Below are 16,148 nucleotides of genomic sequence, written 5' to 3' on the forward strand. Positions count from 1 at the left end.
CTTTGCTCTCCCTACTAGACCCAGCTCCCTCCCAGAGCTGAGAGCCAAAATCAGGAGTCCTGCCTCCCCATTTGGCTGGGAACAGCCAATGTGATTTCAGCACCATCCACTCCAAGCCCGAGATTTATCCTGGGCCGGTCCAAACCACTGAGCTAAGCCCTGCCCCCACCAGCTCCCGGCTCCTCGACCTGTGTCTAGCATTTTCCAACCTTTGAAGGACTTTGGGGGAACAGAAATCATCTGGCCTTTGACAGCCGTGCTCTGTCTTTTCTCCAACAGGGAAATAACAAGGTGTTCGAGCCAAAGTAGGTCATTTTTTAAAGTGTAACTTCTGACTTGCCAGATAAATCCCTGACAGACAGTCAGACAGACACACGCACAGAAGGAGAGACACACAGACAGATCTCAGAAATTAACTAGCTCCCAGACATTTGCCTCCTCGCTAGCTGTATTATTGCTTTCCTCTTTGTTCTTGGCGCTCTCCGTTCAAACTCTTTCCCTTCCCTTTTCTTTGTTTTTCTAAGCTGCAGATGAAAAGCCAGAGGCTACAATGCAGTCTCTGATCTGCACAATGGATCAGACATGAGTGTGTGTGGGAGGAAGAGGGGGTTGTATTAGTTAATTTACTAAAACATGCTGCTTCCCCTTATCTCCCTGATGTGCATTGCTCTATGCGTGTGCACACGTGTGTTCTCCTGTCTCCACTGGGGTTTTCCACCAGTGCAGATACTGCTTTGGGAAATGACAAACCCTCGCTCAGCCGGGGCTAATGGGGGCGGGCGCGGTGGGGGGTGTCATACATCAGAGGCAGCTCCTGCTGCTCTAAGACCTGAGAAAAATCAGGTGAAATGTCAAGCCGTGTTCATGTTTATTATGGCTAGGAGCACAGCTGGAAGGAACTGGGGGGCGCACTGGGCAGTGGGCGATTCTGAACCATGGGCCTGATTCTCCATTGCACGGTTCATACTGTGGTTATGGACAAATGCAGCCATCCTGATCTGGACAATCCAGGCACGTGGGCTCACAGAGCACCAAGCAGAATTAAAGTGCACACACACACCTGCACTTGATTCTCCATTGCCCTGCACTTCGTACAGCCCCGTACCCAGAACTGAGCAAGGGTGATCCGCTCCCAAACCAGAAGGGAAGTTGCCCTGGTGTGAACAGTTGCAGGTAGGTCCCTGCATCTCCACAAGCGCCTCCCCCAGAGCCCTGGGCTGGGTGTTTGGTTTGTTGGAGGCTTTGCCATTCCAAGCTCCCCTCAGCTCAGCTGAACCTCTTTGTCCATAAACCTGTCAGAAAAGCAGGTGAAAACTCGCCAGATTGAAGGGTTCCAATAATCCTCAGTCAGGAGGGGAATTTATTGCTCATTAGCTTTATTAGCAGACATCTTACTAATTGTTGTTGTTGTTGTGCCGGCTCGTCAGCTGGCATGGAGCGGCCTGCTCCCGTGGCTCCAGCAGAGCGCTGCTGATTTACTCGGCCCAAGGATGGGGCCCCTCATGTTCGCCACTCACAGGCTCTGCTAGGTCAGAGCTTCGCAGCGCAGCCCAGGGCCCTGACTCCAGCCATGAAGAGCTGACAAGTTCAGGGACCTGCTGCAGCAAACAAGCACTTCCTTAGCCCTCAGCGTGGTCCCCCTGCTCTAACCACTCAGCCCCGCTCCCTGGGCTACAGCCCTGCACCTCCAACCCCTGCCCAGTTTCCTGCTCTGACCATTCGATCACACTCACACCATGGGAGTCCATGGGGATGGGCTTGCAGAGACAGGGCTGGATTCCACAGGGATGCAATGAGTGGAGAGGACAGACCAGAGCTGGGGGAGACACAAGACATTGCAAAGAAAGAGGTGGAGGCCATCATGGCTGGCAGGAGACATGGGATCCTTGGTGGCCAGATCCCTCGTGCGGAAGGCCTGGCTGACCTCTCTCCATCTTCCAGCAGGACGGCCCCATGGTCAGCAGCAAGGTCAAGCAGCGACACAGAAGCCAAGAAATCTCCTAACTCAGGGCTGACACCTGGTTGGAGTGGGTGGGTGTTAAGTGTGTGAGAGGGGGCCTGCCCATGCCTATGTTCTGCCCATGAGTGGCCCATCAGGGGCCCCTTTTCCCAGTGCTGGGGTCAGACCCAAAGCGTCACCAGGCTCCAGCACAGTCCAGAAGAGATTCTGGTTGGGGGCTGAGTGATGACTGGATTCTTTGGCTTGCTTGGCCCAGCCCTCCCCTCTAGCTGTCTCCCCCAGGTGAGACTTGTCCCCCAAGGATCCCCCTCCATGCCTTAACAAAACTGCCTCCCTAGCATCCCTCCTGCCCCCCCTCCACCCCAACCTTCTCCGCCTGCCCATCTTCCTAATTGCCTCCCCGTCTGCCTGTGTCTTGCGCTTCCTCGTTCCATCCATATCACTGTCAGCAGCTGCAGAGAGCAAGCGGCTGCGTCTGAACAGCTTTAATGAGAGGGCACTTTCGAAAAGTGATTATAAGCTGTGTGGAAAGGGGCAGGGGGAGGGGGGAATATTGCCAGGCCAAATAGAGTCGCCGTCACGGAGCTGGAGGAGTTGATCGGAAGCAATCAACAACTGGGTGATTAATAAAGGCGGAAAGCTGCTAAGATTGGAGAGTTGCTGTGTAGAGGGAAATACGGCGGAGGGGATCAATGGAGCCGGAGAAGAGCAGCCAGGAGAGCAGGCTGAATGAGAGAAGAATGGAGATGGGTTTATTTCTGCTTCTCCCAGCCAGAGGCTGCAGCTCAGGTGGGTGCTGACTGCGCCCGGGGGCAGGACGCGAAGGGTTTTAGCTGAGACCTCCCTGGAGTTTTTTGGGCTTGAATTCGAGTCAGATCCATCTGCTGCCCAGGAGAGAGGCCCATTTGTGGGAGGTGGGGAGGCTGCCAGATGCCACGGTGGCCTATCCCTCCTGCCTGCCACGTTGCAATTGGAATACAGAGCCAGGGCTCCAAGCTGCTGGGGGGCAGCGGCCCGGACTGAGTCGTAGGGCTTTGGGGGAAATCTGCTGCAGGCTATTGGGTTTTGTACCACTCTGGAGCCTGGGGCAGGTGAGTGCAGAGCAGCTCTGTCATGGAGCAGGTAGAATTCAGGGGCAACACCCAAACTCTTCCCCGCCTGGTCATCCCGGGCAGGGGGTGGGGGGTCCCACCAGGGAAAAGAGAGCGGCATGGCTGAGGTTTGCAGCTGGGGCCTTGTTTAAATAGCCTGTGCTGTCCGAGGGGGCCGTGAGAGGAGGCAGGCACAGGTCTGTGCAGGTAGCGAGAGGGAGCTGGAGCTAAAGAGCCCCCAGAGCTGTGGCCAGAAGATATGATTTAGTCTAAAAAATGTTACAATCTCCTATTTACTGCATCACAGCCAGGCCCCGCCCCTTCGTACACGAGGTCCCGCCCTTTCTCCTGTCTACATAGACCAAGAGCTCTTTGGGGCGGGGCCTGAGTGTGTGCAGCTCCCAGCACAATGGTGCCCTGATTTCCCGCAGTGCTGCTGTCATCCAAATACCGATCGCTATTTGATCTGCTGAATATGCCTCTTGAGCTATGGGGGATGGGACGTGTGTAGCGGGGGAAGAGGGAGCGCTTTAAACGAAATCAAAGGAATAAATAGACTTTCTGCAGCCGTTCTTTCCCCAGCAGACAGCACCTTGGAGCAGCTGCTGTTGTCTCCTGCCTTCCTGGTGCATTAGTGTGCCAAGCAGAAACTTCCTTTGTCACAACTTGTCAGCAAGCTGGGATTCCTGCTGGGCTGCCGAGGCAAGATGGTAGCTCTCAGCAGGAGATAGACAGGCTCAGCGCACAATTAGGGAGCCGTTGGCACATGACATGCTCCCGGGTGTTTCCAATGGGCTCTGGAAACATATTTATGTTGCCCCTTTTCGACCTGAGCAGCCCTGTGGGTGAGCCAGGCGGGATGGACATTGGGGTAGTCGGGTGTTTCTCTGAGGCAGTTTGGTTTCATTTGAAAGAATGTACAAAGTCCTGTGTCTGTGAACACAGAGGGAATCAAGCAGCAGGAAACAGCTGCTTTTCTTCACAGCACCCAGAGCAATCTTTTCCGCCTGCACCCTGGCCCACAAACCTCTGCCCAGGGTTCTTCTGGGGTCAGACATTGGGTTTCGAGCTGCTCCTTCTGGCTGTCTTAATGGTTGTGCAGCTCTCAGAAGCGAAGGGCGTGTTCACACATCCGTTACCAACGGGGTTTCAAGGCAGCCCACAGTGAGGTTTCACCCAGCTCATAACAGTGTAAATCTTGGTTTGGGTGTCGAAGGCACTAGCGCTAACCCTCAGTCTCCCACCTCTCAGGGGGAACATCCTCGATGGATGGCACCATGCCCTGGGGCCCCTTAATCCCTCGGCTCTGGGGCGAATTGCGCCCATCAGTGCGACACAAAGAGGTGAAGGGAGTTTCCCAAGGTCACCGTGGCAGAGCAGGAAATGGGACCCAGGAAACTTGTTGGAGTAGCGTTGTCAACATCAGCAGGGTCGCACCAATGTAAGTGGGAGCAGAATCAGAGCCTGTGGCTCTCATGCCCAAATGCTCTTGGCCCAATTCTCCATGGCCATGCGCCTTCTGTGGCCTGTCCTGCCAGTGCAGAATGCACATGGGTACCAGCCCTGAGCCCAGCGAGCTGGAAGAAAAAGTAAAATTGTTGCTGGTACGGTTTGCAGGGGACACTGAAATCAGTGTGTATGTGTTTAATAATGATAAAGACCAGTTGTCACGGAGTCCCCAGGTGATGCTCTGGAACTGCTCCCCACCAAGCCAGTCAGGACTTTGGGGAGCCTCCTCTCCCTTGGAGCAGACTTGTTCAGGGCAAGAAGCTCTCACATCTTCACCTCCTGGGTCTCTCCTTGGAGCATTCAGCATCCTCTGCCCCTCCGTGCACTTCCCACAGCGAGCCCGCCCCAGGCAGGGTCCTGGGGAAGCCGCAGGGTCCTGCACCCCCACTTTGCAGCCAGACGTGACTCTCAGCCAGCCAGTAAAACAGAGGTTTATTCGATGACAAGAACAGGGTCTAAAACAGAGCTTGTAGGTACAGTGAACCAGACCCCTCCTCTGGGTCCATTCTGGGGGGTAGTGAGCCAGACCCACCACGTCTGCACTTCACTCCTCGTCCCCAGCCAGCTCCAGACTAACAACCCCCTCCAGCCCCTCCTCCTCTGCTCCGTTCCTTTCCCGGGCCAGGAGGTCACCTGATCTCTTTGTCTCCAACACCTTCACTTGGCACCTTTGCAGAGGAGGGGCCCAGGCCATCAGTTGCTAGGAGACAAAGCATCAGGCATTTAGGTGCACGGGCCCTTTGCTCTGCCAGCTACTTAAGAACTGCCATGGGGACACTGAGGCACCAACACAGTATTCAGAGAAAACATTAAGAACATTCCCAGTTCGTCACACCAGTTATAAGTGCCAGTTCTGCAGGGCGAAGAGGATCGCTTGGGGAGCTGGCTCACTTGAACAACGTGTTTTAATGCAGCCAAATGTAAGGTCATACCCCTCCAATCCCAGAATGGCATCAGACAGGATGAGGGACCATGTCCTGAAAAGCAATCGCCCTGCAAAGGACTGTAGGGGTAACGGAGGATAATCAGCTGAACATGAGTTCTGCACATGGCATTGGTGAGACCGGTCCTGGACGCAGGGTCCAGTTCTGGGGTCCACACTTCAGAAAGGATGTGGGTGACCTGGGAAGAGTTCAGAACAGAGCTCCCAGGGGGTCTGGCAAAGCCTGGCACAGAGAGAGGCACGGGAAGCTTAATCTATTTAGCTTATCAAAGAGGAGGTGAGGAGGTGACTTGATCAGAGGCGAGAGCCTAGAGGTACCTACACGGAAAAATGGCTTCTGAGAGCAAGGGGCTCTTTCATCCAGCAGGCAGAGGCAGACTGGGCTCCAAGGGCTCGGTGCTGAAGACGGATACATTCAGACCAGAAATAGGACACGGTGTTTTAGAACAAGGAGGAGAATTGGAACAGCTCACCCAGGGATGTGGTGGGTTCTTCAGTGCTTGGGGTCTTTACATCGAGACCGGGTGCCGTTCTAAAAGATAGGCTTGTGCTCAGCCGCAAATTCTGGGCTGGAGGCTGGAAATGCTGGGGGAGCTCCTCGGGCCTGAGTTATGCCGGAGGCTAGATGAGATTATGGCAACCGCTGGCTCTATGGTTGGGTAGTGTTGTCCTCCCACTTTGCCCGGATGTAACTGACTGGACAAGGGGCTACAGAGAACCAGGCCTGCCCGCTCCGACCTAACCCCAACTGTTACCTCTCCTCCACCTCCCCTGGATTTGTTTATTTAAACCAAGGGCTGCACAAGTGAAGATGTGGGGAGAGTCAGCAGCAGGAGGGACAGTCTCCACTGCAAAGCCAGCAGTGACTGGAGTGCGCAGGGTGGGCTGGGAGCAGCAGGAGGGGCAGCCTGCGAGATCCACCAGGAGCACCCATCTCAGCTTCTTAAGGGCAGAACTGGTAATGGGCCGAGCCTGCCTGGGAACAAGGCTGGGGCAGCCACCCCATTGATTGGAATCAATTCGCTCTGCGGCTCAGGCTGCCTCCTGGAAAGCAAAGCGAGCATGGGGCGGGGGAGATCCCATGGCAAGCGCAGTGCAGCAGAAGGACCCAGGCCCACGCGGGGCTGCCAGGGGCAGGGGACCCCCCCTGGATCCTCACAGTTGCTGCTTGCTGGCTGCTCCCTTGAGGGTCCCAGGGCAGGCAGTGTGCGAGCCCCAGCGCAGGAACTGGGCATGCTACTTTGCTCCAGTTAGCTCCCATCTCACCCATGTTTCAGGGCTTGGGGTGGATGGTTACAGCAGCCCAGACCTTTGAAAGAAAAGGTGGGCGGGGGAAGCCCCAAGGCACCCCTCGGAGAAGGGACTCGGAAGAGGAAAGCTAGGTAAGACACCAGCGTTTCGCTCTGTACAGGGTGCGACATTCCCTCCCTGCAAAACCGCTGCAGGGCTGTGTCGCTTAGTGTGTGGCTGGCACCAGGCTGTCCTCAGGACCAGGGCCAGCTAAGGCAGGTGCCTGAGCAACGCCACGCGCAATGGTCAGGATCCCCTGCCACCTCCACCTGGCCCAGAGCCCTTCACAATGTTCCTGGTAAGCAGCAGGCGGCAATTGGGGGTGTCTGGTGGCAGCAAATGCCCCCTCCTCCTCCAGTTTTGTACTTGCTCAAATTTCCATAGGCTGCAGAGCTGGGGGCCAGGGTCTGGCCACCTCTGAGCAGTGGTCCTAGGACGTCCGCTGCCAGTGTCTGGAGCGTCGCTCTGGCTGCATGGTCCCAACGCCACTGACATGTGACCCGGCTGCCGCTGGTCAGGCAGAGGGGCAGCAAAGCCACATGTCAGTGAGTGGTGCTGTGAGCTGGCGAACAGGGTCTCAGCGCCATCCAGACAGGCCAGTGGTGCTGTGACCTGGCGCCCGGGGAGTCTGTTCCTGCTCAGTGGAGTATGGGATGGGGGGTCTGCTCCTGGGGGCGCTGGCTCCTGGGGGGCGGAGGGAACTCCCCGGCCCAGGGAGACCTGGACTCCCTGTGGGAGGATGGGGGAAACATGCGGGGACCAGAATATCTAAACAGGTGCGCTGGCCCTGTTAAGCAGACGGGTGACAGGTGCTGGTGACCAAGGGGGGAGATGCCTCAATCTCCCACGGGGCTCCCGTTCTGCTCCCCACCAGACTGAGTAGGAAGCAGCAAGGTAGCATTCAAGCCCTTCTCCACTGGGGCTGAGACCCAGGGGCCACAGCGGTAGCTGGCTCGGCAGCCTGCCCTGGCTACAGAAGTGCAAAGCGTTAGCCAGGGGCCAGACGCCAGCCTGGAGCAACCCCCTTGGCTGGAATCGCAGCAGCCAGGCATCCAGCTCGGCATCTGCACTGTGGCCTCGACCTGCTCCCGGGGCTCCCCCTTGCAAACCCTGGTGATGTGGGCGATCGCTGCAGAAACGGAGCCCTGTTTCTAGGACCTCTGCTCCCTGGGCCTGGCTCGCACGCTCCCTTACAGCTTGTCCTCTGCCATGCCCTGCCCCCACTGCTGTGTTCTCCTCTTGCCCGTTGCTCCAGCGCCTGCACGGGGATTTATCAGCGCCCCCGCCGGTCCCCCGCCCCTGCTGTATTAGGAACAAACCCTCCATGGCTAATCTGCCCGTGGCCATTTGTCTTCATGAGAGAGGGCGCCGGCAGTGAGTTATCTGTGCTGTTCTCTCGGGTGATGATAAATGTCATAACAGACACCAGCCGTTCGGGCTTATGGATGAGGATATAATAGACACCCTGGCCCCTCTCTCACAGCTCTTCCCCACGAAGCAGCTTCAGCGAATGTGCCTGGGACGGAAGGGGAAACCAGCAGCTGCTAATGAACTCAAGGTGACAATCACGGGCCAGGCTCGGCACTCGTACGTCAGTAACCAGCAAATGCAACCCATGGGGACAGGGTGCAGCTCCTTTTCCAACCCTGCCCCACCTGGGTCACTAGCTGTGGCCCTGAAGCATGAGTGCTGATTGCTGGTGGATTAGCCAGTGTAGCTCCAAACGGTCGGGTTTGCTATTACATCCAGCCAGGGTGTTTGTCTCCTGCAGCAGGGAGTTCTGCTGGGGGGCTGCGCTCTGGGGAAAGGGGCACATTTCTCTTTGCTGCCTCCAGTGCTCCCCACATAACTTTACTGCCCTGGGTAGAGTGCTGCACCGTGCCAGGCTCCCCCATGCTAAGGGAAATGGCCAGCGGCCCTCACATGGAACAGGAAGATGGGAGCTGGCTCTGAATGAGGGCAGGCCATGGAGGCAGGAGGGTGTGAAGGATGGACAACAGGCTGCCGCACACCACTCTGTTCCTTCCCCGCGTTCCCCCGGACGGCTCCTCACAGCCGGTTAGCAGACACCTCTCCCACAGGTGGCAAAGCCCTGAGCTGGGGCTGACAACGCAAACCTGGGTGCTACCCACAGTTCTCGGAAGACACGCCTGTGTTGTTAACCAACACAAAACTACCACAATGGGCACCGGAGTCCCCCGCTCCCCCCTCACACTCCGAGCTCTCGCTCCGCCCAGCCCCTGCTGCAGCCAGAGGCAACACTTCAGTGTGTGGCCCCCTCCTTCCCATGACAGGTTCTCGGCTGGGGGGCATGACCTTTGGGGGGGGTGTCAGCTCTCTGGGTGGGTGCAGCCAGCCTTTGAGTGGGTCAGTGGTTCTGGTAGAAGGAAGGGGGCAAATGGCAGCTGGCAGCACCCCTCACTCAGGTTCGGCCCAGCAGCTGCCCCGGCCGCTCTAGGCAGGATCTGTCGCCCGAGGCAGCTAGTTTGCCTGTAGCTTGAGCGGCTCCCAGGCACAGCGCGCTGGGCCACCCCCGGCAGTGCTCTGCTAGCAATGCTGTATGCTGTGCCGGGGGAGGCGGATAATCCTGAGCCCTGCTGTGATCCAGTCCTGGGAGCCTGAGATTCACCCTTCCCTTTGCAGCTGGAACAGGCTGTCAAGTGATGTTCAGCTGCAACACGATCCAGCTCAGAACATTTCTACCAGTGCTGGGGAATTCCCTCCCACGGGAAATCCTGCCGTTTCAGAACAAGGCCGGGGGCATTTCACAAAACATCCCTCACGTTCCCCAGGGTCAAACCAGGAGCACCTGCAAACTCACCGCCAGGCTGTGAGCTCTGCACCTGTTGCTGCTCCTAAAGCCCTACATGGGAGGCTGGGATGTGGCCAGGCAGATCCTTGAAACCATTCACCCCACTGAGCAGAAACTCCCAGGCCAGACTACTCAGGAACAGCCCTGCTCCTCTGAGGCACGGCTCATTAAGCTTCAGTCTCCCCATTTGAAATCAATGAGGTAGGAGTGGTGCTGCAGATCTGGCTCTGCCCGGGGGAGTTCTTGGTAACTGACACCTGCATCATGGTACTGAGGGATGAGATGCTCCAGCTGCTGGAACCAGCTCTCACCTCTCCCCAAACCACAAACCCAGCCTTCGTCTCCTATTTCCCTGCAGGGTCTGATAAGTTTAGATAACTTGGCCCCTGGTTTTTCAACATCTCCGCACTTCCAGCAGGGCCCAGCCCCAGCCATTCTGCTAGGCAGCCAGATGGCCTGGTGCTGCAGCCCAGCCAGGAGCATGAGGAACCAGCAATCTTCTTGGGGCACAAGAAGCCACATTCAGATCCCACTTCCATCGTGTGAATCAAGGGGAACTCCCGCGGAGCAGTGGCTGGTGTTGCACTAGTTTGCAGGAGAGGAGAATGGGCATCGGAGAGTCTCTTAAAGCTGGATACAATCCATCTTGCTCTGGAAACCAGCCGCAGCGTTGCCTTGGTGACCCTCCTGCAGCTCCCCGTACAGACAATTTCCGTTTGCTGTGACAGAGAGAGAAGAGGGCTGGACATTTGGGGGAAGACAATTAGCCCCTCAAGGCTGGGACCTTTAATGAGAGGTTCCTCGCCCTGGGGCTAGCACCCTCCCTGGTCCCACATGAGCTTCGAACCATCAGGGCCCAGCTATCCTATGTCGGCCATGCCGTGACAGCTCAGAGGAGAGTCCTAGGACCCGGGGTAGCAGCGCAGGGGAACAGTGATTAAGATCCTCAGACAAAAAGGGGCTAGAGAAATGCAGAGTTGCCAGGAGTCAGCGCCATCTCACAGCCAGATGCGCAATGAGTTCGGTGGGTCTCAGACTGGTTCCTGCTGGGAACGTGGTCGAGTCATAAACACCACCGCTTCCCCTGGTATCTGACTCAGCAGGGATGCTTAAGGGCTGAATGGATCCTGGCACTGGAATTCACCTCCCATCCTCATTGCTGAGAGAAGGAAGGATGGTCTAGTGGCTAGGGTGCTGATCTAGGACTTGGAAAGCTGGGTCCATGTCCTGACGGTGCCACAGATTCCCTGTGTGACCTTGGGCACATCACTCAGTGCCTCAGTTCCCCATCTGTAAAGTGGGGACAATAGCACTGCGGGGGGTTGTGAGGCTAAATAGGTTGAAGCGTGTGAAGCATTCTATGGAAATCAGGACTGGTTAGGTAGATGAGCTAGTGGGTTTGGGGCAGGGTGGAGGGGCCCAGGCAGCCGTTGTCCGGACAGCAGCTGCTCTCTGGCTAGGTGGACGACCTGTCCACTGGGGCTGGGTGCATGCGGCCCGGTCCACCAGCAATCAATTCATTTTATACAACAAACGCCAAGGGAACCTATTCCAATCTTGTAAGATTTCTAGAGAAGCGATTTGCGGATGCTGCTGACATCTCCCATGGGAGCCCTGATCCCTGCGCCAGGCCAAGGCAGGCACCTTTGTGAATGGCAGGCAGGGAGCTGGCTCCAGAGAAGTATTGGGGAACTGACTGCCAAGGACCAAGTGGCTTCTCCCCGACATGGAGCAGTTCGAGCACCCAAGACCAGCTGTCAGAATCTGTGCCTCTCACTCAGCTGGCTCTAGGGAGGGGATGGGAAGAGCTTGGGGGGCCACACCAGTGTTCCCAGGGCTGCCCTCTGAACAGAGCAGGGAGCGAGGGCATGAGGGCGGCTCTTTAGGGATTTGGCCTGAGCCCTTTATCCCGCCCTGCCAAGGCACCTCAGCCCTCAACCCCCATGCCAGGGCCCACCGCTCACAGCACAGCCAATGCCCTTCAGCTGTCCCTGTGGCCCTTGATCCCAAGCCACAGCCCCCTTCCCCTCCCCATTCCCTGCACTTCCAAGGGCAGAGCTGGTTGCTTGCAGTAGTTTGTGACCTGGGGCAAATTGCCCTCAGGAGCAAGGCTGCAGGACCCTGGAGTCCTAGCTAGCCAGAGGGGTGTGTATGGGGATGGAGAGACGAGTGGACAGACACTGGAAGGGAGGGAAATAGATGGAGGGGGCTGTGAGGGGATGGTTGGATGGGCTGGGATCTGGGGGCAGGTGGATAAATGGACACACTAGGATCTAGACAGATAGTGCAGTTTGCATGGCCCGTGTCAGTCGACTGACACATGCGCTTGCTCTGTGGGAGGGTGGAGGCAGCCAGGCTCCTACGGGGGCAGATCGGTACCTGCTCCCGTTCTCCCCACCGCCGTTTCCCATGTGCCCTTGCTTGCACGGATGATGTTTGTGTGTCTCATCCCTGTTTCCTCCATCGGCTGGATCCCCACAGAGAGGCCCTGTGCCTGTGACATCCTCGGTCTATTGTCATGGCAATGGAGGTGATGTCACTCACTGTGACTCAGGATGGCCTCACCGAGGACGCTGGGGAGCACGATTCCAGCCCCCCCATCTTAGTGCATTAGGGTCAGCAACAGGGAAGAGGAGGAAGTGACCTGGCGGTGCTAGAGGGAGGCAAGACTGAGTCCTGCTGGTGAGACCCGAGGCTACAGGCTGCTAGCCACAGCCCAGCAGCAAGGCAGCTTCCCTCACATCTCCCAGCCCCCTCGCCCCATCACGGGGAGACGCCAGGAGGGGAGTTTGGTCTCCGTGGCCCATTCAGTCCTTGGCCAGCAAAGAGGCTGGTTAGTGCCCTCAGCTTTGGTGGAGTTTTGTGCTGTGGATATGCTGCCCCTTTGGAACCGCTGTGACCCGCCAAACTCATCTCCCCCATGCTGGCAGTGTCTTTCCCACGCTGCGACACCCTTAGGGGATAAGGCCCCTGGTCCAGCAGCCCCACTGGGTCCGCGAAGCAGACTCCTCAGCAGTGCCCAGAGCGGGGATGCTGCAGGGGAAAAGGCTGCCCTGGCAGGGATCGGCCTGTCCTACCCCAGGGGCTGCTGGGACTGGACTCTAACACACTGTAGATAAGCCAGGAGCCTGATTTGGCAGCATGAGCAAAGCACCGTGCTCTGCAGGGACCCCCGCGGTGTGAGGTAGGGCCCACGTGCCAGGACGCACGGAAAGAGGGGGAAACCCCCCACAGGATGGCCTTTCCCAGCAGCCCAGTGCCTCGGTGGCTAGTGGGGTTGGCGGGGGCTCGCTGGCGCTGGCTGGCCGGCTTCGGGGGCAGTTGTGTTCCCTCCCCTGGGGTCCAGTGGGAGGAACTCGGCAGCCGGGCTGCACTCACAGCACCAGCCGCAATTAGACTCTGTTACAGACTGAGCCAGTGCCAGGCTTTAATGTTTAATTCAGTGTTGCCTGGAGTGCAATCCCATTCCCTGGAAAGCAGCCAGCCCCAGCTGAGCTTGCCTCTGGGAGGGAGTGGGCCTGGTGGTGGGAACAGGGCACGGAGGACGGGTATCTACGCTAAGAGTTTGCACTGAAGTGGCTACACCAGTGCCAAAGCAGAGACCTGCATGGACGAGGCCAAAGAGCCAGGACTCCTGGGTCTATTCCCAGCCCCCTCTGTGGCCATGGGAAGGCTCTGCCCCGTCTCTGCCTCAGTCCCCACCCCTGTAAGATGAAGATGATGAGAACTTGGGGCTGGGGGATTTGGTGTGTGAGAACAGGGCAGGGGCGATTGGTAGGGACCATTGTGCCAATTCAACCTTAAAAGTCGCCCTGTTTTCTGAGACGTGGGGGAGTCTTGGGGGGTGGCAGGGATGGGAAGGAGTGGAATGGATACATAAAGCCTCCTGAGCAGTGTCCCAGATGGCTGCCTGGGCCACGCTTGCCAGGTCAGGGTGCCTTGCTCATGCCCGCACCCCCTGGCTGTGTGCCGAGCCCCCTAGCTGTGTGCCGAGCCCCCTGGCATGCTGAACATGGGGCTCCCTAGCCTCTTCCCCCCCATCCTGTGGAGATGCTTGTTATTCTGCTCGTGTTCCCCGGCTGCTAATGAAGCCTGTTCCAGGAGAACGGCCACATTCATTCGGAGACTGGCTTATTAATGAGGCCGCTGCAGCTGGGGCCAGTGCCCGGGGTGTGAGCAGAAGGAAAGAGAGGCTGGATGCATGGATGCCTCCCCCTGGTACCACACTGCACCAGGAAGACCGGCCCCAGAGATGGGGAGGACAGAGTGCTATTTGGGCCTGATCCTGCCCGTGGTGGGGAACGTCCGTCTGGCCGGTGCACAGGGAGGGGCAGATGGGGGTCTACAGAAGCCATGGTCCATCCCCAAGGCTCCCAGGCTCTCCCCTGAGATGGCCCCAGCACAGAATGAGCCACTCACCTCCCAGCTTACCCCTCAGATAGCAGGGCTGGCAGCTGAGCATCCCCTGGGCGGTCCTACCCAGACAGGATGCCAGGAGAGCTCAGGGGCTTGACAGCTTGTCTCTCACCAACAGACATTGTCCAGTCAAAGAGATTCCCTTCCCCATCTTGTGTGTCAGACTTTTTATCAAGCTATTGAGAAATGGGGCTGGAAGCCCCAACCTTGCACCCCTTCGCCCAACTGGCAGGTGGGTTATCCTCCTGCTTGGGGCTGACTCTCATTGTTCAGGCTGGGGAGCGCCAAACTTTTTGCAAAGGCACGGAGCCCCTGTTGGACAGATGGAGAAACTGAGGCACAGGTAGGGGAAGGACTTGGCTGAGGTCACCCAGCAAGCATAGAATCATAGAATCTCGGGGTTGGAAGGGACCTCAGGAGGTCATCTAGTCCAACCCCCTGCTCAAAGCAGGACCAACCCCAACTAAATCATCCCAGCCAGGGCTTTGTCAAGCCGGGCCTTAAAAACCTCTAAGGAAGGAGATTCCACCATCTCCCTAGGGAGCCCATTCCTGTGCTTCACCACCCTCCTAGTGAAATAGTTTCCTAATATCCAACCTAGACCTCCCCCACTGCAACTTGAGACCGTTGCTCCTTGTTCTGTCATCTGTCACCACTGAGAACAGCCGAGCTCCATCCTCTTTGGAACCCCCCTTCAGGTAGTTGAAAGCAGCTGTCAAATTCCCCCTCACTCTTCTCTTCTGCAGACTAAAGAATCCCAGTTCCCTCAGCCTCTCCTCAAAAGTCATGTGCTCCAGCCCCCTAATCATTTTTGTTGCCCTCCGCAGGACTCTTTCCAATTTTTCCACATCCTTCTTGTAGTGTGGGGCCCAAAACTAGACACAATACTCCAGATGAGGCCTCACCAATGCCGAACAGAGGGGAATGATCACGTCCCTCGATCTGCTGGCAATGCCCTTACTTATAAAGCCCAAAATGCCATTAGCCTTCTTGGCAACAAGGGCACACTGCTGACTCATATCCAGCTTCTAGTCCACTGTAACCCCCAGGTCCTTTTCTGCAGAACTACTGCCCAGCCGCTCGGTCCCCAGCCTGTAGCAGTGCAGTCGGTAGGCGCGCCCTCCCCCATATGCAGACGTGCATGCACACAGCCCCTTGCACCTAGTGTAGCTCATTCAGTTACTCACGAGTTCCCTGCTCCGGAATAGGAGGGTTCTTCTAGGAGGGAGGTTCCCTCTGCTCTGAACTGCTGCTGCAACACCGCCCTGGCTTGGAGTAACTGTGCCAGCTGCGGTGCTGACACCTGGACCAACCAATGACACCCTGAAACCGGGGCCATGGCCTCCTCCCAGAGCTGGGCCTAGAACCTGGGAGTCCACTCAACCCCCCTAGAACCCCCTCCCAGTCCCATCCCTTCAAAGGTTTCCTCCTTTGTATAATTATTTCCTTGTGGAAAACTGGCCCTCATTTTCCTCCCAACGCCCACTTACATGGCATGCAGGTGCAGCATGTCCTCCATTAGACTCAGCCAGGACCATTCGCCCTGTGTACTGGAGCTTTGGCTAGTGGCAAAGGCAGGGGACGGGAGCCAGGACTCCTGGGTTCTATTCTTGGCTCTACGTGGGGGTGGGACGGGAGCCAGGACTCCTGGGTTCTATTCCTGATTCTACCACTGACTCATCTGTGTGACCTTATGCGAGACGCTTCCCCTCCCGGTGCCTCAGTTTCCACATCTGCAGCATGAAGGCAATAAGCCCCTAATGGGATCTGAAGTGTGAGTCATGCGCTGATGTGCGTGACGGGTTTGAGATCTCTGCTGGAAGGTGATGGAGAAGGGCCCGTGGCTGTCATCACTCTAATCCTGCTCAGCAGCATCCCTCACCCAAGAGGCTGGAAGATGCTAATAACGCGTTCAGGCAGCCTGGCAAGGCGATAATCCGTGTGCTGCACTGCTCGTGGCTCCAGCTTGCGGAGACTCCCATGCGGCACAGGGCGTTGGTCATTTCCCTCCATCCTGCTGTGGCTGCTGCCTGTGGCCCATCTTCGCACCATGGCCCGTGGCCCAGGCCCTGGCTCTTGTCTCCGTTAAAGTTTTCCAGATCAGCCATTTAACAAAACCAAGACAAG

This window comes from Gopherus flavomarginatus, chromosome 24, assembly GCF_025201925.1.
Source record: "Gopherus flavomarginatus isolate rGopFla2 chromosome 24, rGopFla2.mat.asm, whole genome shotgun sequence".
Taxonomy (NCBI): domain Eukaryota; kingdom Metazoa; phylum Chordata; order Testudines; family Testudinidae; genus Gopherus; species Gopherus flavomarginatus.